General features: G+C 60.6%; 2 non-coding genes across 2 annotated transcripts; both read right to left on the bottom strand.

Annotated features, from left to right (window-relative positions):
• Nucleotides 1–3,630: 3,630 nt before the first annotated feature.
• LOC131862133 (5S ribosomal RNA) lies at nt 3,631–3,749 on the bottom strand. The gene has a single exon (XR_009361159.1). It is a non-coding gene; the product is annotated as a 5S ribosomal RNA (ribosomal RNA).
• Nucleotides 3,750–11,566: 7,817 nt separating this feature from the next.
• Nucleotides 11,567–11,685, bottom strand: LOC131862152 (5S ribosomal RNA). The gene has a single exon (XR_009361178.1). It is a non-coding gene; the product is annotated as a 5S ribosomal RNA (ribosomal RNA).
• Between the last annotated feature and the right edge of the window lie 13,315 nt (nt 11,686–25,000).

Below are 25,000 nucleotides of genomic sequence, written 5' to 3' on the forward strand. Positions count from 1 at the left end.
GGTGGGCACCCGGGAGTGCTTCGAAGTGTGCTCCAAGGTGCTGCGTGCACGTTGTCGGAGCCCGGTTTGCCCCGGGTGCGCACCTCGCGTGCACCTTCGTCGGGGTGGGCACCTTGGCTGGGTTTGCCCCGGCTGCGCTCCGAAGCGGGGTTATTGGAGCGCCGCCTCTTTTTTTGTCGGAGCGTTTGGTGGGGTTTCTCGCATTGGCTCTTCCCAGGCCCGGTTGTTGGGTGCGCTCCCACCCTGGCGCGCGCGAAGTTGGAAGTTGGGTTAATTGCCCGGGCGCGCACCTTCGCCAGGGTGGGCACCTTGGTGCGCACACCTTGGCTGGGCTGCGCACCAGGGCGGGCTCAAGATGGCACCAGCATTCCCTTTTTCTCACTATCTTTCAAAACGGAAATTTTAAAATCTCATTTTTTTTTGCCTTTTTCTGGAAATTAGTGAAGGCAGCGCATCAAAGGTGCGCACCTCGCTGCCCACCACGGTGCGCAACGCCGGTGGGCACCCGGGAGTGCTTCGAAGTGTGCTCCAAGGTGCTGCGTGCACGTTGTCGGAGCCCGGTTTGCCCCGGGTGCGCACCTCGCGTGCACCTTCGTCGGGGTGGGCACCTTGGCTGGGTTTGCCCCGGCTGCGCTCCGAAGCGGGGTTATTGGAGCGCCGCCTCTTTTTTTGTCGGAGCGTTTGGTGGGGTTTCTCGCATTGGCTCTTCCGAGGCCCGGTTGCCACCCTGGCGCGCACGAAGTCGGAAGTAGGGTTAATTGCCCGGGTGCGCACCTTTGCCAGGGTGGGCACCTTACCTGGGCTGCGCACCAGGGCGGGCTCAAGATGGCACGCGCGTTCCGTTTTTTTCACTATCTTTCAAAACGGAAATTTTAAAATCTCCTTTTTTTTTTGCCTTTTCTGGAAATTAGTGAAGGCAGCGCATCAAAGGTGCGCACCTCGCTGCCCACCTTGGTGTGCTCTGAGGTGCGCACCCGGGAGCGCTACGAAGTGTGCTCCAAGGTGCGGCGTGCACGTTGTCGGAGCCCGGTTTGCCCCGGGTGCGCACCTCGCCTGCACCTTGGCCGGGGTGGGCACCTTGGCTGGGTTTGCCCAGGGTGCGCTCCGAAGCGGGGTTACTGGAGCGCCCCCTCTTTTTTTGTCAGAGCGTTTGGTGGGGTTTCTCGCATTGGCTCTTCCCAGGCCCGGTTGTTGGGTGCGCTCCCACCCTGGCGCGCGCGAAGTTGGAAGTTGGGTTAATTGCCCGGGCGCGCACCTTCGCCAGGGTGGGCACCTTGGTGCGCACACCTTGGCTGGGCTGCGCACCAGGGCGGGCTCAAGATGGCACCAGCATTCCCTTTTTCTCACTATCTTTCAAAACGGAAATTTTAAAATCTCGTTTTTTTTTTGCCTTTTATGGAAATTAGTGAAGGCATCGCATCAAAGGTGCGCACCTCGCTGCCCACCTTGGTGTGCTCCGAGGTGCCCACCACGGTGCGCAACGCCGGTGCGAACCCGGGAGCGCCCCGATGTGTGCTCCAAGGTGCGGCGTGCACGAAGTCGGACCCCGGTTTGCCCCGGGTGCGCACCTCGCGTGCACCTTGGTGCGCACACCTTGGCTGGGTTGCGCGGCCTGGTGGGCACCATGGTGCGCACCAAGGAGCGCTCCGAAGTGTGCTCCAAGGTGCGGCGTGCACGAAGTCGGAGCCCGGTTTGCCCCGGGTACGCACCTCGCGTGCACCTTCGCCGGGGTGGGCACCTCGGCTGGGTTGCGCGCCCTGGTGCGCACCAAGGAGCGCTCCGAAGTGTGCTCCAAGGTGCGGCGTGCACGAAGTCGGAGCCCGGTTTGCCCCGGGTGCGCACCTTCGCCGCGGTGCGCACCATGGCGTGCACGAAGTCGGAGCCCGGTTTGCCCCGGGTGCGCACCTCGCGTGCACCTTCGGCGGGGTTGCGCGCCCTGGTGGGCACCATGGTGCGCACCAAGGAGCGCTCCGAAGTGTGCTCCAAGGTGCGGCGTGCACGAAGTCGGAGCCCGGTTTGCCCCGGGTGCGCACCTCGCGTGCACCTTCGGCGGGGTTGCGCGCCCTGGTGGGCACCATGGTGCGCACCAAGGAGCGCTCCGAAGTGTGCTCCAAGGTGCGGCGTGCACGAAGTCGGAGCCCGGTTTGCCCCGGGTGCGCACCTCGCGTGCACCTTCGCCGCGGTGGGCACCATGGCGTGCACGAAGTCGGAGCCCGGTTTGCCCCGGGTGCGCACCTCGCGTGCACCTTCGCCGGGGTGGGCACCTCGGCTGGGTTGCGCGCCCTGGTGCGCACCAAGGAGCGCTCCGAAGTGTGCTCCAAGGTGCGGCGTGCACGAAGTCGGAGCCCGGTTTGCCCCGGGTGCGCACCTCGCGTGCACCTTCGCCAGGGTGGGCACCTCGGTGCGCACACCTTCTCAATGTTTTCTTGCCTTTTCTGGAAATTGGTGAAGGCAGCGCATCAAAGGTGCGCACCTCGGTGTGCTCCGAGGTGCGAACCCGAGAGCGCTCCGAGGTGCCCACGAAGTCGAAAGTCGGGTTAATTGCATTGTTTTCCCCGGGTGCGCTCCGAGGTGCGCAACATCGGCGCGCACCAAGGAGGGCTCCGAAGTGTGCTCCAAGGTGCGCACGATGGCGTGCACCTCTGGTGCGCACGATTCGGAGCTCGGTTTGACCGGGGTGCGCACACCTTGGCTGGGTTGCGCACCTTTTGTGCGCTCCAAGGTGCGCACGAAGTCGGAGCTCGGTTTGCCCCGGGTGCGCACCTTCGCCAGGGTGCGCACCTTGATGCGCACGCCTTGGCTGGGCTGCGCACCTTGGTGGGCGCCATGGTGCGCACCTTTCGTGCGCTCCAAGGTGCGCACGAAGTCGGAGCTCGGTTTGCCCCGGGTGCGCACCTTGGTGGGCGCCATGGTGCACTCCGAGGTGCCCAAGATTGGTGCGCACCAAGGAGCGCTCCGAAGTGCGCTCCAAGGTGCGCGCGAAGTCGAAAGTTGGGTTAATTGTCCGGTTTGCCTCGGGTGCGCACCTTGCGTGCACCTTCGCCAGGGTGGGCGCCTTGGTGCGCACACCTTGGCTGGGCTGCGCACACCTTGGCACCCGCGTTTCCTTCATTTTAAATTTTTTTTTTTTACAATCTCTCAAGTGGGAAATTCTATAATCTCAACTTTTTTTGCCTTTTCAGGAAACTTTTGAATGGAGCGCATCATTGGTGCGCTCCGAAGTGTGCTCCAAAGCTCTCTCCAGCTGCGTGCACCTGCCCCGGCCGCGCACCCGGCCCCGCCCAGCTTCGCTCACCTGTCCCGGGCGTCTGGTGCGGAACCTTAGAGTAAGAAACATCACCGTGCACCTTGGCCAACGTGCGCGACTCGACCGAGCGCGCACTGGCCGAGGTGCACACCGATTTCACCTGGGTGCGCGCGCAGCACCTCGGGCGCACCGGGGTGCGCGCACAACGCCCGGGTTGCACCGTGGCCTGTGTGCTCGGGGCGCCTCGGGTGCGCGCTCGGTGTCGCCCCCGCGCGCGCGGTAGTGCGGGCAGCGCACCCCGGCCCGGCCCGGCCCCGACGAGAACGCAAACGGGCAAAAGGTTTATTCAAATAGCATTGCGATGCCCGGCGAAAAACTAAAAAAGGGTGCAACACCGGGACTTCCCGGGAGGTCACCCATCCCAGTACTACTCCGGCCCAAGCGCGCTTAACTGCGGAGTTCTGATGGGATCCGGTGCACTAACGCTGGTATGATCGCACCCGTTATGAGCTTGTCGCAGTGTGTACTTAGCAAACCGCGACCCACGTGCGAATCCACCCCGGCCACCCACCCCCGTCGAGGTGCACACCCTCCCTCGCGAAGTGCGCCCCGTTCGCCAAGTGTGAGCCCTGCCCGGGTGCGCGCACCTTGCTAGGGCGTCGGGTGTGCACCCGGCCCGGCCTACGTGCGTGCACCTGTAGGGGGCGTCGTGTGCGTGCAGTGTCCCGTCTGCAACGCGGTGCCCACACACCACCTCGGGCGCAACGACCTGCGCTCACATGTGGGCCGAGTGCACCTTGGTGCATGTTCGGGGCGCCTCGGGTGCACGCTCGATCTTGCCCCGGTGCACCAAGGCGCTCGGTTTGCCCCGGGTGCGCACTTGGTGCAAGGTGGGCACCCAAAATAGGGATCAAGCACCAAAACACAAGTTTCGGGATGCAAAATGGGACCCAAGGACCACAAATGCGTTCCAAGACCCATGATGGGTCCACGAGAACAAAAATGTGTTCCGAGACTTAATAAACAAATATTGGGTTTTAGGAGAAGAAACATGCTCTGATGCCCAAAACGAGAATCGACCCCGAAAAGGCCACAGGCCAAAAGTGGGATGCGAGACAAAAAAAAATGGGACCCGAGGACCAAAATTGGGTTCCCAGGTCGAAGACAGGGCAACCGGACAAGAAACGACCTCTAAGGCTCGAAATGAGTCCCGACGACTAAAACTTGACAAGAAGCACCCATCAGGCACCCAACTCGACACCCATGGGATGCCGACCCACCCGGGCTTCCACCTAGCACACCTTGGCACCCACCCACCCTCGCACCCAACCTCGCACCCAACTTAGCACCTTTGAACCCACATTGGCACTCACCCTGACCCTGGCACCTTGGAACCCACATTGGCACTCACCTTGACCCTGGCACCCACCTTTGCACTCACCTTGGGACCCACCCTGGCTCCCACCTCGGCACCCACCCAGACACCCACCTTGGTTCCTTGGCACCCACCTTGGATCCTTGGCACCCACCCCGACACCCACCTTGGCACGCAACTTGGCTACTTGCCACCCACCTTGGCTCCTTGACGCCCACCCCGACAACCACCCCGTGACCTACCCTGGCTAGGGTTGGTGCACACCCACCCTGGTGCCCACCTTGGCACCCACCCTATGACCCACCTTGGCACGCACCTTAGTACCCACCCCGTTACCCACCCTAGGACCCACCCCGTGACCCACCTTGGCCAGGGTGGGTGCCTTGGTGCGCACAACTTGCCTGGGCTGCACACCAGGGCGGGCTCAAGATGGCACCCGCGTTCCGTTTTTTTCACTATCTTTCAAAACGGAAATTTTAAAATCTCATTTTTTTCTTTTTTTTGCCTTTTCTGGAAATTAGTGAAGGCAGGGCATCAAAGGTGCGCAATGCTGGTGCGAACCCGGGAGCGCTCCGATGTGTGCTCCAAGGTGCGGCGTGCACGAAGTCCGAGCCCGGTTTGCCCCGGGTGCGCACCTCGCGTGCACCTTCGCCGGGGTGAGCACCTTGGCTGGGTTGCGCGCCCTGGTGCGTACCAAGGAGCGCTCTGAAGTGTGCTCCAAGGTGCGGCGTGCACGAAGTCGGAGCCCGGTTTGCCCCGGGTGTGCACCTCGGGTGCGCACCTCGCGTGCACCTTCGCTGCGGTGGGCACCTTGGCTGGGTTGCGCGCCTTGGTGGGCACCATGCAGTGCACGAAGTCGGAGCCCGGTTTGCCCCGGGCGCGCACCTCCGCCAGGGTGGGCACCTTGGTGCGCACAACTTGCCTGGGCTGCGCATCAGGAAGGGCTCAAGATGGCACCCGCGTTCCGTTTTTTTCACTATCTTTCAGAACGGAAATTTTAAAATATCGTTTTTTTTTGCCTTTTCTGGAAATTAGTGAAGGCAGCGCATCAAAGGTGCGCAACGCTGGTGCGAACCTGGGAGCGCTCCGATGTGTGCTCCAAGGTGCGGCGTGCACGAAGTCGGAGCCCGGTTTGCCTCGGGTGCGCCCTGGTGGGCACCATGGTGCGCACCAAGGAGCGCTCCGAAGTGTGCTCCAAGGTGCGGCCTGCACGAAGTCGGAGCCCGGTTTGCCCCGGGTGTGCACCTCGGGTGGGCACCTTGGTGCGCATGCCTTGCCTGGGCTGCGCACCAGGGCGGGCTCAAGATGGCACCCGCGTTCCTTTTTTTTCACTATCTTTCAAAACGGAAATTTTAAAATCTCATTTTTTTTTGCCTTTTTCTGGAAATTAGTGAAGGCAGCGCATCAAAGGTGCGCACCTCGCTGCCCACCACGGTGCGCAACGCCGGTGGGCACCCGGGAGTGCTTCGAAGTGTGCTCCAAGGTGCTGCGTGCACGTTGTCGGAGCCCGGTTTGCCCCGGGTGCGCACCTCGCGTGCACCTTCGTCGGGGTGGGCACCTTGGCTTGGTTTGCCCCGGCTGCGCTCCGAAGCGGGGTTATTGGAGCGCCGCCTCTTTTTTTGTCGGAGCGTTTGGTGGGGTTTCTCGCATTGGCTCTTCCGAGGCCCGGTTGCCACCCTGGCGCGCACGAAGTCGGAAGTAGGGTTAATTGCCCGGGTGCGCACCTTTGCCAGGGTGGCACCTTACCTGGGCTGCGCACCAGGGCGGGCTCAAGATGGCACGCGCGTTCCGTTTTTTTCACTATCTTTCAAAACGGAAATTTTAAAATCTCCTTTTTTTTTTGCCTTTTCTGGAAATTAGTGAAGGCAGCGCATCAAAGGTGCGCACCTCGCTGCCCACCTTGGTGTGCTCTGAGGTGCGCACCCGGGAGCGCTACGAAGTGTGCTCCAAGGTGCGGCGTGCACGTTGTCGGAGCCCGGTTTGCCCCGGGTGCGCACCTCGCCTGCACCTTGGCCGGGGTGGGCACCTTGGCTGGGTTTGCCCAGGGTGCGCTCCGAAGCGGGGTTACTGGAGCGCCCCCTCTTTTTTTGTCAGAGAGTTTGGTGGGGTTTCTCGCATTGGCTCTTCCCAGGCCCGGTTGTTGGGTGCGCTCCCACCCTGGCGCGCGCGAAGTTGGAAGTTGGGTTAATTGCCCGGGCGCGCACCTTCGCCAGGGTGGGCACCTTGGTGCGCAAACCTTGGCTGGGCTGCGCACCAGGGCGGGCTCAAGATGGCACCAGCATTCCCTTTTTCTCACTATCTTTCAAAACGGAAATTTTAAAATCTCGTTTTTTTTTTGCCTTTTATGGAAATTAGTGAAGGCATCGCATCAAAGGTGCGCACCTCGCTGCCCACCTTGGTGTGCTCCGAGGTGCCCACCACGGTGCGCAACGCCGGTGCGAACCCGGGAGCGCCCCGATGTGTGCTCCAAGGTGCGGCGTGCACGAAGTCGGACCCCGGTTTGCCCCGGGTGCGCACCTCGCGTGCACCTTGGTGCGCACACCTTGGCTGGGTTGCGCGGCCTGGTGGGCACCATGGTGCGCACCAAGGAGCGCTCCGAAGTGTGCTCCAAGGTGCGGCGTGCACGAAGTCGGAGCCCGGTTTGCCCCGGGTGCGCACCTTCGCCGCGGTGGGCACCATGGCGTGCACGAAGTCGGAGCCCGGTTTGCCCCGGGTGCGCACCTCGCGTGCACCTTCGCCGGGGTGGGCACCTCGGCTGGGTTGCGCGCCCTGGTGCGCACCAAGGAGCGCTCTGAAGTGTGCTCCAAGGTGCGGCGTGCACGAAGTCGGAGCCCCGTTTGCCCCGGGTGTGCACCTCGGGTGCGCACCTCGCGTGCACCTTCGCTGCGGTGGGCACCTTGGCTGGGTTGCGCGCCTTGGTGGGCACCATGCAGTGCACGAAGTCGGAGCCCGGATTGCCCCGGGCGCGCACCTCCGCCAGGGTGGGCACCTTGGTGCGCACAACTTGCCTGGGCTGCGCACCAGGAAGGGCTCAAGATGGCACCCGCGTTCCGTTTTTTTCACTATCTTTCAGAACGGAAATTTTAAAATCTCGTTTTTTTTTGCCTTTTCTGGAAATTAGTGAAGGCAGCGCATCAAAGGTGCGCAACGCTGGTGCGAACCTGGGAGCGCTCCGATGTGTGCTCCAAGGTGCGGCGTGCACGAAGTCGGACCCCGGTTTGCCCCGGGTGCGCACCTCGCGTGCACCTTGGTGCGCACACCTTGGCTGGGTTGCGCGCCCTGGTGGGCACCATGGTGCGCACCAAGGAGCGCTCCGAAGTGTGCTCCAAGGTGCGGCGTGCACGAAGTCGGAGCCCGGTTTGCCCCGGGTGCGCACCTCGCGTGCACCTTCGCCGCGGTGGGCACCATGGCGTGCACGAAGTCGGAGCCCGGTTTGCCCCGGGTGCGCACCTCGCGTGCACCTTCGCCGGGGTGGGCACCTTGGTGTGCAGACCTTGGCTGGGTTGCGCGCCCTGGTGGGCACCATGGTGCGCACCAAGGAGCGCTCCGAAGTGTGCTCCAAGGTGCGGCCTGCACGAAGTCGGAGCCCGGTTTGCCCCGGGTGTGCACCTCGGGTGGGCACCTTGGTGCGCATGCCTTGCCTGGGCTGCGCACCAGGGCGGGCTCAAGATGGCACCCGCGTTCCTTTTTTTTCACTATCTTTCAAAACGGAAATTTTAAAATCTCATTTTTTTTTGCCTTTTTCTGGAAATTAGTGAAGGCAGCGCATCAAAGGTGCGCACCTCGCTGCCCACCACGGTGCGCAACGCCGGTGGGCACCCGGGAGTGCTTCGAAGTGTGCTCCAAGGTGCTGCGTGCACGTTGTCGGAGCCCGGTTTGCCCCGGGTGCGCACCTCGCGTGCACCTTCGTCGGGGTGGGCACCTTGGCTGGGTTTGCCCCGGCTGCGCTCCGAAGCGGGGTTATTGGAGCGCCGCCTCTTTTTTTGTCGGAGCGTTTGGTGGGGTTTCTCGCATTGGCTCTTCCGAGGCCCGGTTGCCACCCTGGCGCGCACGAAGTCGGAAGTAGGGTTAATTGCCCGGGTGCGCACCTTTGCCAGGGTGGGCACCTTACCTGGGCTGCGCACCAGGGCGGGCTCAAGATGGCACGCGCGTTCCGTTTTTTTCACTATCTTTCAAAACGGAAATTTTAAAATCTCCTTTTTTTTTTGCCTTTTCTGGAAATTAGTGAAGGCAGCGCATCAAAGGTGCGCACCTCGCTGCCCACCTTGGTGTGCTCTGAGGTGCGCACCCGGGAGCGCTACGAAGTGTGCTCCAAGGTGCGGCGTGCACGTTGTCGGAGCCCGGTTTGCCCCGGGTGCGCACCTCGCCTGCACCTTGGCCGGGGTGGGCACCTTGGCTGGGTTTGCCCAGGGTGCGCTCCGAAGCGGGGTTACTGGAGCGCCCCCTCTTTTTTTGTCAGAGCGTTTGGTGGGGTTTCTCGCATTGGCTCTTCCCAGGCCCGGTTGTTGGGTGCGCTCCCACCCTGGCGCGCGCGAAGTTGGAAGTTGGATTAATTGCCCGGGCGCGCACCTTCGCCAGGGTGGGCACCTTGGTGCGCACACCTTGGCTGGGCTGCGCACCAGGGCGGGCTCAAGATGGCACCAGCATTCCCTTTTTCTCACTATCTTTCAAAACGGAAATTTTAAAATCTCGTTTTTTTTTTGCCTTTTATGGAAATTAGTGAAGGCATCGCATCAAAGGTGCGCACCTCGCTGCCCACCTTGGTGTGCTCCGAGGTGCCCACCACGGTGCGCAACGCCGGTGCGAACCCGGGAGCGCCCCGATGTGTGCTCCAAGGTGCGGCGTGCACGAAGTCGGACCCCGGTTTGCCCCGGGTGCGCACCTCGCGTGCACCTTGGTGCGCACACCTTGGCTGGGTTGCGCGGCCTGGTGGGCACCATGGTGCGCACCAAGGAGCGCTCCGAAGTGTGCTCCAAGGTGCGGCGTGCACGAAGTCGGAGCCCGGTTTGCCCCGGGTACGCACCTCGCGTGCACCTTCGCCGGGGTGGGCACCTCGGCTGGGTTGCGCGCCCTGGTGCGCACCAAGGAGCGCTCCGAAGTGTGCTCCAAGGTGCGGCGTGCACGAAGTCGGAGCCCGGTTTGCCCCGGGTGCGCACCTTCGCCGCGGTGCGCACCATGGCGTGCACGAAGTCGGAGCCCGGTTTGCCCCGGGTGCGCACCTCGCGTGCACCTTCGGCGGGGTTGCGCGCCCTGGTGGGCACCATGGTGCGCACCAAGGAGCGCTCCGAAGTGTGCTCCAAGGTGCGGCGTGCACGAAGTCGGAGCCCGGTTTGCCCCGGGTGCGCACCTCGCGTGCACCTTCGGCGGGGTTGCGCGCCCTGGTGGGCACCATGGTGCGCACCAAGGAGCGCTCCGAAGTGTGCTCCAAGGTGCGGCGTGCACGAAGTCGGAGCCCGGTTTGCCCCGGGTGCGCACCTCGCGTGCACCTTCGCCGCGGTGGGCACCATGGCGTGCACGAAGTCGGAGCCCGGTTTGCCCCGGGTGCGCACCTCGCGTGCACCTTCGCCGGGGTGGGCACCTCGGCTGGGTTGCGCGCCCTGGTGCGCACCAAGGAGCGCTCCGAAGTGTGCTCCAAGGTGCGGCGTGCACGAAGTCGGAGCCCGGTTTGCCCCGGGTGCGCACCTCGCGTGCACCTTCGCCAGGGTGGGCACCTCGGTGCGCACACCTTCTCAATGTTTTCTTGCCTTTTCTGGAAATTGGTGAAGGCAGCGCATCAAAGGTGCGCACCTCGGTGTGCTCCGAGGTGCGAACCCGAGAGCGCTCCGAGGTGCCCACGAAGTCGAAAGTCGGGTTAATTGCATTGTTTTCCCCGGGTGCGCTCCGAGGTGCGCAACATCGGCGCGCACCAAGGAGGGCTCCGAAGTGTGCTCCAAGGTGCGCACGATGGCGTGCACCTCTGGTGCGCACGATTCGGAGCTCGGTTTGACCGGGGTGCGCACACCTTGGCTGGGTTGCGCACCTTTTGTGCGCTCCAAGGTGCGCACGAAGTCGGAGCTCGGTTTGCCCCGGGTGCGCACCTTCGCCAGGGTGCGCACCTTGATGCGCACGCCTTGGCTGGGCTGCGCACCTTGGTGGGCGCCATGGTGCGCACCTTTCGTGCGCTCCAAGGTGCGCACGAAGTCGGAGCTCGGTTTGCCCCGGGTGCGCACCTTGGTGGGCGCCATGGTGCACTCCGAGGTGCCCAAGATTGGTGCGCACCAAGGAGCGCTCCGAAGTGCGCTCCAAGGTGCGCGCGAAGTCGAAAGTTGGGTTAATTGTCCGGTTTGCCTCGGGTGCGCACCTTGCGTGCACCTTCGCCAGGGTGGGCGCCTTGGTGCGCACACCTTGGCTGGGCTGCGCACACCTTGGCACCCGCGTTTCCTTCATTTTAAATTTTTTTTTTTTACAATCTCTCAAGTGGGAAATTCTATAATCTCAACTTTTTTTGCCTTTTCAGGAAACTTTTGAATGGAGCGCATCATTGGTGCGCTCCGAAGTGTGCTCCAAAGCTCTCTCCAGCTGCGTGCACCTGCCCCGGCCGCGCACCCGGCCCCGCCCAGCTTCGCTCACCTGTCCCGGGCGTCTGGTGCGGAACCTTAGAGTAAGAAACATCACCGTGCACCTTGGCCAACGTGCGCGACTCGACCGAGCGCGCACTGGCCGAGGTGCACACCGATTTCACCTGGGTGCGCGCGCAGCACCTCGGGCGCACCGGGGTGCGCGCACAACGCCCGGGTTGCACCGTGGCCTGTGTGCTCGGGGTGCCTCGGGTGCGCGCTCGGTGTCGCCCCCGCGCGCGCGGTAGTGCGGGCAGCGCACCCCGGCCCGGCCCGGCCCCGACGAGAACGCAAACGGGCAAAAGGTTTATTCAAATAGCATTGCGACGCCCGGCGAAAAACTAAAAAAGGGTGCAACACCGGGACTTCCCGGGAGGTCACCCATCCCAGTACTACTCCGGCCCAAGCGCGCTTAACTGCGGAGTTCTGATGGGATCCGGTGCACTAATGCTGGTATGATCGCACCCGTTATGAGCTTGTCGCAGTGTGTACTTAGCAAACCGCGACCCACGTGCGAATCCACCCCGGCCACCCACCCCCGTCGAGGTGCACACCCTCCCTCGCGAAGTGCGCCCCGTTCGCCAAGTGTGAGCCCTGCCCGGGTGCGCGCACCTTGCTAGGGCGTCGGGTGTGCACCCGGCCCGGCCTACGTGCGTGCACCTGGAGGGGGCGTCGTGTGCGTGCAGTGTCCCGTCTGCAACGCGGTGCCCACACACCACCTCGGGCGCAACGACCTGCGCTCACATGTGGGCCGAGTGCACCTTGGTGCATGTTCGGGGCGCCTCGGGTGCACGCTCGATCTTGCCCCGGTGCACCAAGGCGCTCGGTTTGCCCCGGGTGCGCACTTGGTGCAAGGTGGGCACCCAAAATAGGGATCAAGCACCAAAACACAAGTTTCGGGATGCAAAATGGGACCCAAGGACCACAAATGCGTTCCAAGACCCATGATGGGTCCACGAGAACAAAAATGTGTTCCGAGACTTAATAAACAAATATTGGGTTTTAGGAGAAGAAACATGCTCTGATGCCCAAAACGAGAATCGACCCCGAAAAGGCCACAGGCCAAAAGTGGGATGCGAGACAAAAAAAAATGGGACCCGAGGACCAAAATTGGGTTCCCAGGTCGAAGACAGGGCAACCGGACAAGAAACGACCTCTAAGGCTCGAAATGAGTCCCGACGACTAAAACTTGACAAGAAGCACCCATCAGGCACCCAACTCGACACCCATGGGATGCCGACCCACCCGGGCTTCCACCTAGCACACCTTGGCACCCACCCACCCTCGCACCCAACCTCGCACCCAACTTAGCACCTTTGAACCCACATTGGCACTCACCCTGACCCTGGCACCTTGGAACCCACATTGGCACTCACCTTGACCCTGGCACCCACCTTTGCACTCACCTTGGGACCCACCCTGGCTCCCACCTCGGCACCCACCCAGACACCCACCTTGGTTCCTTGGCACCCACCTTGGATCCTTGGCACCCACCCCGACACCCACCTTGGCACGCAACTTGGCTACTTGCCACCCACCTTGGCTCCTTGACGCCCACCCCGACAACCACCCCGTGACCTACCCTGGCTAGGGTTGGTGCACACCCACCCTGGTGCCCACCTTGGCACCCACCCTATGACCCACCTTGGCACGCACCTTAGTACCCACCCCGTTACCCACCCTAGGACCCACCCCGTGACCCACCTTGGCCAGGGTGGGTGCACCCACCCTGGTGCCCACCTTGGCACCCACCCATCCTAGCACCCAGCCTGTGACCGGGCTTGGAACCCAACCTTGCACCCGCACCCGTCTTGGCCAGTGTGGGTGCGCACCCATCCTGGCACCCACGTTGTGACACACCCTTTAACCCACGCACCCTAGCACCCACGTTGGCACCCACCTTGGAACCCAACCTAGCAACTTGGCACCCACCCCGTGACCCACCTTGGCATCCACCATAGCAGTCGCCGACTTGGCACCCACCTCGGCACCCACCTTGACACTTGTGGACCCACCTTGCCACTCACCCTAGCATCGACCCATCCTAGCACCCACCCTGGCACCTTTGCACCCTAGCACTCACCCATCCTAGCACCTAACCTGTGACCCACCTTGACACTCACCCTCGCACCCACCTTGGAACCCAACCTAGCACCCACCCACCCTGACACCAACCCTAGCACCTACCCACCCTTGCACCCACCCTGTGACCCATCTTGGCACCCACCCATCCTACCACTCAACCTATCACCCACCTTCTCACCCACCTTGGCATCCACCTTAGCACCCACCCACACTGGCACCTTGGCACCCACCTCGGGCAAGGTGGGTGCACACCCACCCTGGCACCCAATTTAGAACCCACCGAGCATGTTACCCACCTTGGCACCCACATTGCAGCCCACCCTAGTACCCACCCTATGACCCACATTGGCATCCACACCCTAGCACCCAGGCACCTCGACACCCGCCTTGACACCCACCCTAGCACTGAACCTGTGACCCACCTTGGAACTCACCCTAGAACCCACCCACCCTGTGAACCACCTTGGCATCCACCTTAGCACCCACCCACCTTGGCACCCACTCTAGCACTCACCCATCCTAACACCCAACTTGTTACCCACCTTGGCACCCGCCCTCGCGTCCACCTTGAAACCCACCCTAGCACCCACCCACGCAGGAGCCCACCTTGGCACCCAACCTAACACCCACGCATCCTGGCACCCAACTTGTGACCCACCTTGGAACCCACCCTAGTACCCACCTTTGAACCCACTATATCACCAACCCACCTTGGCACCCACCCTATGACCCTCTTTGGAATCCACCCTAGCACGCACCCACCCTGGCACCCACCATGGAGCGCACCCTAGCACCCACCCACCTCGGCACGCACCTCAACACCCACCTTGGTGTGCGCACTGCGCCAACCTCTCAAAGACCCTATGTGGTGCGCTCCAAAGTGTACACCTTTGGTGCGCTCCAAGGTGCGCACCTTTGGTGCACACCGAGGTGCACACCAAAGTGTGCACCGAGGTGAGCACCAAAGTGCACTCCAGGGTGCACACCAAGGCGTGCACCTTTGGTGCGGTCAATGCAAACGAATTCGGAAGTTGGGGTCGATGTCCTAATCGCTGCTGCAGACTACACGTATGAGAATCGGACAAATAGCTTTATATAGGGGAGGTGTTGCGTTTGATGGGTCGACTCCCCTGGTTGTGTGCACTGCACCAACTTCAAAGACCCTGTCTTGTTTAAGAAGTCAAAAGTTGGGGTGGATGTCCTAATCATTGCTGCAGTCTACGCATGTATGAGAATCAGACAAATAGCTTATATAGGGGAGGTGTTGCATTCGGTGGGTTGACTCCCCTGGTTGTGCGCACTGCGCCAACCTCAAAGACCCCGCATAGCAGAAGAAGTCGGAAGTCGGATTTTGGTGAGCACCAAGGCGTGCACCTTTGGTGCGGTCAACGCAGACGAATTCAGAAGTTGGGGTGGATGTCCTAATCGTTGTTGCAGGCTACACATGTATGAGAATCAGACAAATAGCTTATATAGGGGAGGTGTTGGGTTTGATGGGTCAACTCCCTTGGTTGTGCGCATTACGCCAACCTCAAAGACCTTGTTTTCGTTAAGAAGTCAAAAGTTGGGGTCAATGTCCTAATGGCTCCTGCAGGCTACACATGTATGAGAATCGGACAAATAGCTTATATAGGGGAGGTGTTGGGTTTGATGGGTCGACTCCCCTGGTTGTGCGCATTACGTCAACCTCAAAGACCTTGTTTTCGTTAAGAAGTCAAAAGTTGGGGTCGATGTCCTAATTGCTCCTGTAGACTACACATGTATGAGAATCAGACAAATAGCTTATATAGGGGAGGTGTTGGGTTTGATGGGTTGACTCCCCTAGTTGTTCGCATTACACCAACCTCAAAGACCTTGTTTTCGTTTAGAAGCCGAAAGTTGGGGTCGATGTCCTAATTGCTCCTGCAGGCTACGCATGTATGAGAATCAGACAAATAGCTTATATAGGGGAGGTGTTGGGTTTGATGGGTCGACTCCCCTGGTTGTGCGCATTGCGCCAACCTCAAAGACCCTGCATTGCGGATGAAGTCGAAAGTCAGAGTTTGGTGTGCTACAAGGTGTGGTCGAAGGTGCTCACCTAGGTGTGCACCTTTGGAGCACAGGAAAAGTGCCCTCCAAAAGTGCGCACCTTTGGAGTGCACAAAAGTGCCCTCCAAAAGTGCGCACCTTTGGAGCGCAGAAAAGTGCCCTCCAAAAAGTGCCCTCCAAAAGTGCGCACCTTTGGAGCGCAGAAAAGTGCCCTCCAAAAAGTGCCCTCCAAAAGTGCGCACCTTTGGAGCGCAGAAAAGTGCCCTCCAAAAAGTGCCCTCCAAAAGTGCGCACCTTTGGAGCGCAGAAAAGTGCCCTCCAAAAAGTGCCCTCCAAAAGTGCGCACCTTTGGAGCGCAGAAAAGTGCCCTCCAAAAAGTGCCCTCCAAAAGTGCGCACCTTTGGAGCGCAGAAAAGTGCCCTCCAAAAAGTGCCCTCCAAAAGTGCGCACCTTTGGAGCGCAGAAAAGTGCCCTCCAAAAAGTGCCCTCCAAAAGTGCGCACCTTTGGAGCGCAGAAAAGTGCCCTCCAAAAAGTGCCCTCCAAAAGTGCGCACCTTTGGAGCGCAGAAAAGTGCCCTCCAAAAAGTGCCCTCCAAAAGTGCGCACCTTTGGAGCGCAGAAAAGTGCCCTCCAAAAGTGCGCACTTTTGGTGCGCACCAAGGCGCTGGTTCGGTCGTTGCAGGCGAGTTCGGAAGTTGGGGTCGATGTCCTGAGCGGAGGTGCAAACTACACAGGTGTCGGAATCGGACAAATAGCTTATATAGGGGAGGTGTATGCTTCGATGGGTCGACTCCCCAGGTTGAGCGCACCGCGCCAACCTCAAAGACCCTACGGTATGGATGAAGTCGGAAGTTGGGTCCGATGACCGATTCGATTAGTAGGTATGCTCATGAGGTCGGAATTTGGGTCCGATGACCTGCCATGTGCAGGAAGGCGAATGTTGACACTGTGCGTTGCAAGGTGCACACCAAGGCGCTGGTGCGGTCTTTTTAGTCGAGTTCGGAAGTTGGGGTCGATGTCCTGATCGGAGGTGCAAGCTACACAGGTGTGGGAATCGGACAAATAGCTTATATAGGGGAGGTGTATGCTTCGTTGGGTCGACTCCCCGGGTTGAGCGCACCGCGCCAACCTCAAAGACCCTACGGTATGGATGAAGTCGGAAGTTGGGTCCGATGACCGATTCGATATGTAGGCATACTCGCGAGGTCGGAATTTGGGTCCGATGACCTGCCACGTGCAGGAAGGCGAATGTTGGCACTGTGCGTTGCAAGGTGCGCACCAAGGCGCTGGTTCGGTCGTTGGAGGCGAGTTCGGAAGTTGGGGTCGATGTCTTGATCGGAGGTGCAAACTACACAGGTGTGGGAATCGGACAAATAGCTTATATAGGGGAGGTGTATGCTTCGTTGGGTCGACTCCCCGGGTTGAGCGCACCGCGCCAACCTCAAAGACCCTACGGTATGGATGAAGTCGGAAGTTGGGTCCGATGACCGATTCGATATGTAGGCATACTCGCGAGGTCGGAATTTGGGTCCGATGACCTGCCATGTGCAGGAAGGCGAATGTTGGGACTGTGCGTCGCAAGGTGCGCACCAAGGCGCTGGTGCCGTCGTTGCAGTCGAGTTCGGAAGTTGGGGTCGATGTCCTGGTCAGAGGTGCAAACTACACAGGTGTGGGAATCGGACAAATAGCTTATATAGGGGAGGTGTATGCTTCGATGGGTCGACTCCCTGGGTTGAGCGCACCGCGCCAACCTCAAAGACCCTACAGTATGGATGAAGTCGGAAGTTGGGTCCGATGACCGATTCGATACGTAGGCATATTGGCGAGGTCTGAATTTGTGTCCGATGACCTGCCATGCGCAGGAAGGCGGAATTTGGGTCCGATGACCGAGTTGATGGCGTGCCATGCGCAGAAAGGCGGAATTTGGGTCCGATGACCGAGTTGATGTTGATGGCCCGCCATGCACAGGAAGGCGGAATTTGGGTCCGATGACCGATTTGAAGGCGTGCCATACGCAAAAAGGCGGAGTTTGGGTCCGATGACCGAGTTGATATTGATGGCCCGCCATGCGCAGGAAGGCGGAATTTGGGTCCGATGACCTGACATACGCATGGAGTCCGACTCGGGGGCCGATGTTCGATTCGATGACTTGCATTGTGGGTAAAGTCGGAAGTTGTGGTCTTTGACCCGATTCGATGACCAGACTTCGGCTGCTTGAGAATCGGACAAATAACTTATATAGGGGAGGTAGTGTTCTCGAGCATCCTCCCCCCGTGCCCGTTTATGTCGATTGATGCTGGTGCTCGACTGGTTGGAGCGCTCGGATGCAAAAATCTTGCACCAGGATTTATCGATTGTGATGGACACGGCAAGTCTCCTGATTGCTATGCAGGAGCTCATCGTGAATCTCTATGCGGCCTTGGTATGGACTCGACCTGCGGAATGGTTCGGCAATGGTAGTCGCTCCAACACGTCCTTGCAATGGCCACAGAGGTGATTCGACTAGAGCTCCAGTCTAGCTTTTGGGTTGCTTGGCGGACTGGTATAGCCGCGATCGAGTTCCGGCCATGAACGTTTTAGATAGCTCTTGGGCTTTCTGGGACGGAAGTCGGAAGTTTGGGCTGTTGTCCGATTTGATGACCATTCTTCGGATGTGTGAGAATCGGACAAATAACTTATATAGGGGACTGTGTTGTCTCACGCAGCCCCCTCCGTGCCCCTCTATCTCGACCGATGTTGGTGCTTGAAAGGGTTGGGATCGCTCGGATTTATAAACGTGAACCACCATTTGTCGAGTGTGAGGGACGCGGCAGGTCTCCTAAATGCTATGCGGGCGCTCTCTGAGAATCTCTATCCGGCCTCGACACAGACTAGTCTTGCTGAATGGTTTGGCACTGGTAGTCGATCCAACACGTCGTTGTTGTGGCCGCCTAGGCGATTCGATTCGAGCCCCCGTCTAGCTTTTGGGTTGCTTGGCGGATTTTGCCCTATCCGCAAGTGAGCTCGGTCCCTAAACGTTCGAGAAACCCGATTGCTATGCGCCGACTCTCTTTCTTGCGAGCCTCCATCTAGCTTTTGGGTCTCTACGGAACGGAAGTCGGAATCTGGGACCGTTGTTTGATTCGACGAGGCAGACTACGGTTGTGCGAGAATCGGACAAATAACTTATATAGGGGAGGTGTTGACTGGAGCATTCTCCCCCGTGCCCCTCTAACTCGACCAATGCTGGCGCTCGAACGGTGGTAGCGCTCGGATTTTCATTGAGCGCCAGCATTGGTCGATTTAGAGGGGCATGCGAGATTCCCGAATGCTATGCGAGGGCTCTAACGGAAATGTCTATTGGTTTCGGTATGGATGCAATTGCGAGTGGTTCGGCAAAGGTAGTCGTTCCGATGCGTCCATGTCGTGGCCAAATCGATAATTCGATTTGAGCCCTCGTATAGCATTTGGGTCTCTCGATGTGATTCCGCATTCCAGTCCCTTTGGGCACTGCTTGAGCCGCATCCCAGGGGGTTCCCTTCCCAATAATCTGCCTCGCAACCCGATTGCTATGCGGTGAGGCTCCTCGGCCGCCTCGGAACTATCTGTGTATCAGACGCATCGCGGGATAAGGGGTTGGCAACGGTAGTCGCCCCAAGCGCGTCCGATGCTTGGACCATTCCGAGGCGGCCCTGAAGCCTCTTCCGTCTAGCCGTTGGGTCCTTCTCGCCGCATCCCTCGCCTCGCAACCCGATTGCTATGCGGTGAGGCTCCTCGGCCGCCTCGGAACTATCTGTGTATCGGACGCGTCGCGGGATAAGGGGTTGTCACTGGTAGTCGCCCCAAGCGCGTCCGATGCTTGGACCATTCCGAGGCGGCCCTGAAGCCTCTTCCGTCTAGCCGTTGGGTCCTTCTCGCCGCATCCCTCGCCTCGCACCCCGATTGCTATGCGGTGAGGCTCCTCGGCCGCCTCGGAACTATCTGTGTATCGGACGCGTCGCGGGATAAGGGGTTGTCATTGGTAGTCGCCCCAAGCGCGTCCGATGCTTGGACCATTCCGAGGCGGCCCTGAAGCCTCTTCCGTCTAGCCGTTGGGTCCTTCTCGCCGCATCCCTCGCCTCGCACCCCGATTGCTATGCGGTGAGGCTCCTCGGCCGCCTCGGAACTATCTGTGTATCGGACGCGTCGCGGGATAAGGGGTTGTCATTGGTAGTCGCCCCAAGCGCGTCCGATGCTTGGACCATTCCGAGGCGGCCCTGAAGCCTCTTCCGTCTAGCCGTTGGGTCCTTCTCGCCGCATCCCTCGCCTCGCACCCCGATTGCTATGCGGTGAGGCTCCTCGGCCGCCTCGGAACTATCTGTGTATCGGACGCGTCGCGGGATAAGGGGTTGTCACTGGTAGTCGCCCCAAGCGCGTCCGATGCTTGGACCATTCCGAGGCGGCCCTGAAGCCTCTTCCGTCTAGCCGTTGGGTCCTTCTCGCCGCATCCCTCGCCTCGCACCCCGATTGCTATGCGGTGAGGCTCCTCGGCCGCCTCGGAACTATCTGTGTATCGGACGCGTCGCGGGATAAGGGGTTGTCACTGGTAGTCGCCCCAAGCGCGTTCGATGCTTGGACCATTCCGAGGCGGCCCTGAAGCCTCTTCCGTCTAGCCGTTGGGTCCTTCTCGCCGCATCCCTCGCCTCGCACCCCGATTGCTATGCGGTGAGGCTCCTCGGCCGCCTTGGAACTATCTGTGTATCGGACACGTCGCGGGATAAGGGGTTGTCACTGGTAGTCGCCCCAAGCGCGTCCGATGCTTGGACCATTCCGAGGCGGACCCGAAGCCTCTTCCGTCTAGCCGTTGGGTCCTTCTCGCCGCATCCTTCGCCTCGCACCCCGATTGCTATGCGGTGAGGCTCCTCGGCCGCCTCGGAACTATCTGTGTATCGGACGCGTCGCGGGATAAGGGGTTGTCACTGGTAGTCGCCCCAAGCGCGTCCGATGCTTGGACCATTCCGAGGCGGACCCGAAGCCTCTTCCGTCTAGCCGTTGGGTCCTTCTCGCCGCATCCCTCGCCTCGCACCCCGATTGCTATGCGGTGAGGCTCCTCGGCCGCCTTGGAACTATCTGTGTATCGGACGCGTCGCGGGATAAGGGGTTGTCACTGGTAGTCGCCCCAAGCGCGTCCGATGCTTGGACCATTCCGAGGCGGACCCGAAGCCTCTTCCGTCTAGCCGTTGGGTCCTTCTCGCCGCATCCCTCGCCTCGCACCCCGATTGCTATGCGGTGAGGCTCCTCGGCCGCCTTGGAACTATCTGTGTATCGGACGCGTCGCGGGATAAGGGGTTGTCACTGGTAGTCGCCCCAAGCGCGTCCGATGCTTGGACCATTCCGAGGCGGACCCGAAGCCTCTTCCGTCTAGCCGTTGGGTCCTTCTCGCCGCATCCCTCGCCTCGCACCCCGATTGCTATGCGGTGAGGCTCCTCGGCCGCCTTGGAACTATCTGTGTATCGGACGCGTCGCGGGATAAGGGGTTGTCACTGGTAGTCGCCCCAAGCGCGTCCGATGCTTGGACCATTCCGAGGCGGCCCCGAAGCCTCTTCCGTCTAGCCGTTGGGTCCTTCTCGCCGCATCCCTCGCCTCGCACCCCGATTGCTATGCGGTGAGGCTCCTCGGCCGCCTTGGAACTATCTGTGTATCGGACGCGTCGCGGGATAAGGGGTTGTCACTGGTAGTCGCCCCAAGCGCGTCCGATGCTTGGACCATTCCGAGGCGGCCCCGAAGCCTCTTCCGTGTAGCCGTTGGGTCCTTCTCGCCGCATCCCTCGCCTCGCACCCCGATTGCTATGCGGTGAGGCTCCTCGGCCGCCTTGGAACTATCTGTGTATCGGACGCGTCGCGGGATAAGGGGTTGTCACTGGTAGTCGCCCCAAGCGCGTCCGATGCTTGGACCATTCCGAGGCGGACCTGAAGCCTCTTCCCTCTAGCCGTTGGGGCTTTCTCGCCGCATCCCTCGCCTCGCACCCTGATTGCTATGCTGTGAGGCTCCTCGGCCGCCTTGGAACTATCTGTGTATCGGACGCATCGCGGGATAAGGGGTTGGCAGTGGTAGTCGCCCCAAGCGCATCCGATGCTTGGACCATTCCGAGGCGGCCCTGCAGCCTCTTCCGTCTAGCCGTTGGGGCCATCTCGCCGCATCCCCCACCTCGCACCACGATTGCTATGCGGTGAGGCTCCTTGGCCGCCTCGGAACTATCTGTGTATCGGACGCATCGCGGGATAAGGGGTTGTCACTGGTAGTCGCCCCAAGCGCGTCCGATGCTTGGACTATTCCGAGGCGGCCCTGCAGCCTCTTCCGTCTAGCCGTTGGGGCCATCTCGCTGCATCCCCCACCTCCTCGGCCGCCTCGGAACTATCTGTGTATCGGACGCATCGCGGGATAAGGGGTTGGCAGTGGTAGTCGCCCCAAGCGCGTCCGATGCTTGGACTATTCCGAGGCAGCCCTGCAGCCTCTTCCGTCTAGCCTTTGGGGCCATCTCGCCGCATCCCTCGCCTCGCACCCCGATTGCTATGCGGTGAGGCTCCTCAGCCGCCTGGGAACTATCTTCGTATCGGACGCATCGCGGGATAAGGGGTTGTCACTGGTAGTCGCCCCAAGCGCGTCCGATGCTTGGACTATTCCGAGGCGGCCCTGTGGCCTCTTCCGTCTAGCCGTTGGGGCCATCTCGCCGCATCCCCCACCTCGCACCCCGATTGCTATGCGGTGAGGCTCTTCGGCCGCCTTGGAACTATCTTCGTATCGGACGCATCGCGGGATAAGGGGTTGTCACTGGTAGTGGCCCCAAGCGCGTCCGATGCTTGGACTATTCCGAGGCGGCCCTGCAGCCTCTTCCGTCTAGCCGTTGGGGCCATCTCGCCGCATCCCCCACCTCGCACCCCGATTGCTATGCGGTGAGGCTCCTCGGCCGCCTTGGAACTATCTTCGTATCGGACGCATCGCGGGATAAGGGGTTGTCACTGGTAGTCGCCCCAAGCGCGTCCGATGCTTGGACTATTCCGACGCGGCCCTGTGGCCTCTTCCGTCTAGCCGTTGGGGCCATCTCGCCGCATCCCCCACCTCGCACCCCGATTGCTATGCGGTGAGGCTCCTCGGCCGCCTTGGAACCATCTTCGTATCGGACGCATCGCGGGATAGGGGGCTGTCACTGGTAGTCGCCCCAAGCGTGTCCGATGCTTGGACCATTCCTAGGCGGCCCTGAAGCCTCTTCCGTCTAGCCGTTGGGGCCTTCCCGCCCCATCCCTCGCCTCGCACCCCCGATTGCTATGCGGTGAGGCTCCTCGGCCGCCTTGGAACCATCTGTGTATCGGACACATCGCGGGATAAGGGGTTGGCACTGGCAGTCGCCCCAAGCGCGTCCGATGCTTGGACCATTCCGAGGTGGCCCTGAAGCCTCTTCCGTCTAGCCGTTGGGGCCTTCCCGCCCCATCCCTCGCCTCGCACCCCGATTGATATGCGGTGAGGCTCCTCGGCCGCCTTGGAACTATCTGTGTATCGGACGCATCGCGGGATAAGGGGTTGGCACTGGTAGTCGTCCCAATCGCATCCGATGCTTGGACCATTCCGAGGCGGCCCTGCAGCCTCTTCCGTTTAGCCGTCGGGGCCTTCCCGCCGCATCCCTCGCCTCGCATCCCGATTCCTATGCGGTGAGTCTTCTCGGCCGCCGCGGAACTATACCTGTTATTGCTACTGCATCCTTCGGCTGGTAACCTCCTCTGCCGCCTTGGAACGTTCTCTTTGTCGGACGCGTCGCGGGATAAGGGGTTGGCACTGGTAGTCGCCCCAAGCGCGCCCGATGCATAGACCGCTCCGAGTCGACCTTGCTTTCAGCCTCTCACATGCATAGACCTCTCTGAGTCGACCCTGCAGCCTCTCACGTTTAGCCTTTGGAATCTCGCCTCACAACATGATTGCTATCCTTGATGCATCCCTTGCCTCGAGCCCTGATTGCTTTCTTGGCTGCATCCCTCCTCTCCTCACAGCCCGGTTGTCATCACTGCTTCATCCGTCGCTTCATGCATTCTGGCTGCTGGGCCCTTCCCACCGCACACCTCGATTGCTATCTCTTCTGCATCACACACCCCGATTGCTATCTCTGCTACATCCCTCGGCTCTCACTTCTGCATCCTTCGCCTCACACCTCGATTGCTATCAATGCTGCATCCGTAACCTCACACCCCGATTGCTATGCGGGGAGGCTCCTTGGCCGCCTTGGAAATTTCTGTGTGTCGGACGCACCGCGGGATAAGGGGTTGGCACTGGTAGTCGCCCCAAGTGCGCCCGATTCTTAGACCGCTTCGAGGTGACCTCGTAGCCTCTTTCGTCCAGGCTTCCTGCCTTCAACGCCCTTTTTACACCTCGATTGCTATGCGCGGGCTCGTTGGCGTCTATCACCTCTCTGCGAAGAGTGGCACGATGATTGTTGGGGTAAATCGTAGCAGTCCGATCTCTGGCCTTGGGCCATTGTGAGGGCTGATCGATTTCCTGTGCGCATCTCGTGTTCGCCCAGTAACAGACTCGACGACTTGTAATCGGTCTTGTTCCCGATTGTTCCTGGAGGTAGTCTTCGGAACTCTTGGATTTGACCTGTCACTCGAACTGTCCTCTTCCGAGGATGCTTGTGTGTGTGTGCTTGTGCCATTTCCTTGGCGGTATTAACGAGATATTAAAGAGCGGAGTGAGCGCCTCGCCCAGCTATGTTTGGGGCTCTCACTCCCTTACCCGGTGTGCGACCGCTTTGCACGTAGGTTGCGGAGCATCGCGACTCTTTCGATGTTTGGCGGTTGTCTTCCGGTGATGCGTTGGTCCCGAAGTGCACGTTACTAGCATTTCTGCCATTGTTCTCGATCTTTGGCACGTTCCTTCGTTGCAATTGGATATATATCTCCGTTTATACGCGCAGGCTTCTCCCGCCTATTCAGCGCTGTCCCACTCTCAGCACTCTCGTGGTCTCCTTGGCTTCTCTCTCCCGTGAGCGAGCTCTCTTCTCGAGTCTTTTCCATGTCCCATGGAGGTTGCCTTGCGAAATTCGGGCACACAAACGTGACCGGATAAGAGCGGAATTGCCTATGAGGAGAAGCTCACCTTAGGGAGCAGCAATGCCGAGTGTTTCGACAGAGGGTAGAGGGGGCGTTGTTTGGGCGGTTGCACAAAAGAGTGCTACGTTTGCACTGAAGGTTGCTTCTTCGTCTCCGACGAACTCTTCGAGGCAAAAAAGCTTGTTTACGGGGTCGAGGTGGGACTGTTCGTGCGAGTTGCGCCACCAAAAGTGCGTAGGGGGCATATACCTGGGAAATGGATGTCTCTGAGTGGCCTTACTCGGTCGCGTGCACGGTGCATTCTCTAACGGCAGGACTGTCGCGAGCATGTGCGGTTCGGATGTTTTCGGGTAAAGGGTTCCGTACGGGATGTTCTTCCCAGGCTCCTGTGAACCGAGACTCTGCATCGTCATGCTCCGGCTCCCGTGGGTGCTTCATGCCTCGTCGAGCTGTTTGTCGTGGACGATTAAGGCCGAGGCCTTCCTTCGAGAGGGGAATTGTTCAGGCTGGTCGAGGCGGGATTGTTCGTGCGGGGTGCACCACCAAAAGTGCGTAGGGGGCATATGCCTGGGAAATGGATGTCTCTGAGTGGCCTTACTCGGTCGCGTGCACG

This window comes from Cryptomeria japonica, unplaced genomic scaffold, assembly GCF_030272615.1.
Source record: "Cryptomeria japonica unplaced genomic scaffold, Sugi_1.0 HiC_scaffold_35, whole genome shotgun sequence".
In the NCBI taxonomy this organism is placed as follows: Eukaryota; Viridiplantae; Streptophyta; class Pinopsida; order Cupressales; family Cupressaceae; genus Cryptomeria; species Cryptomeria japonica.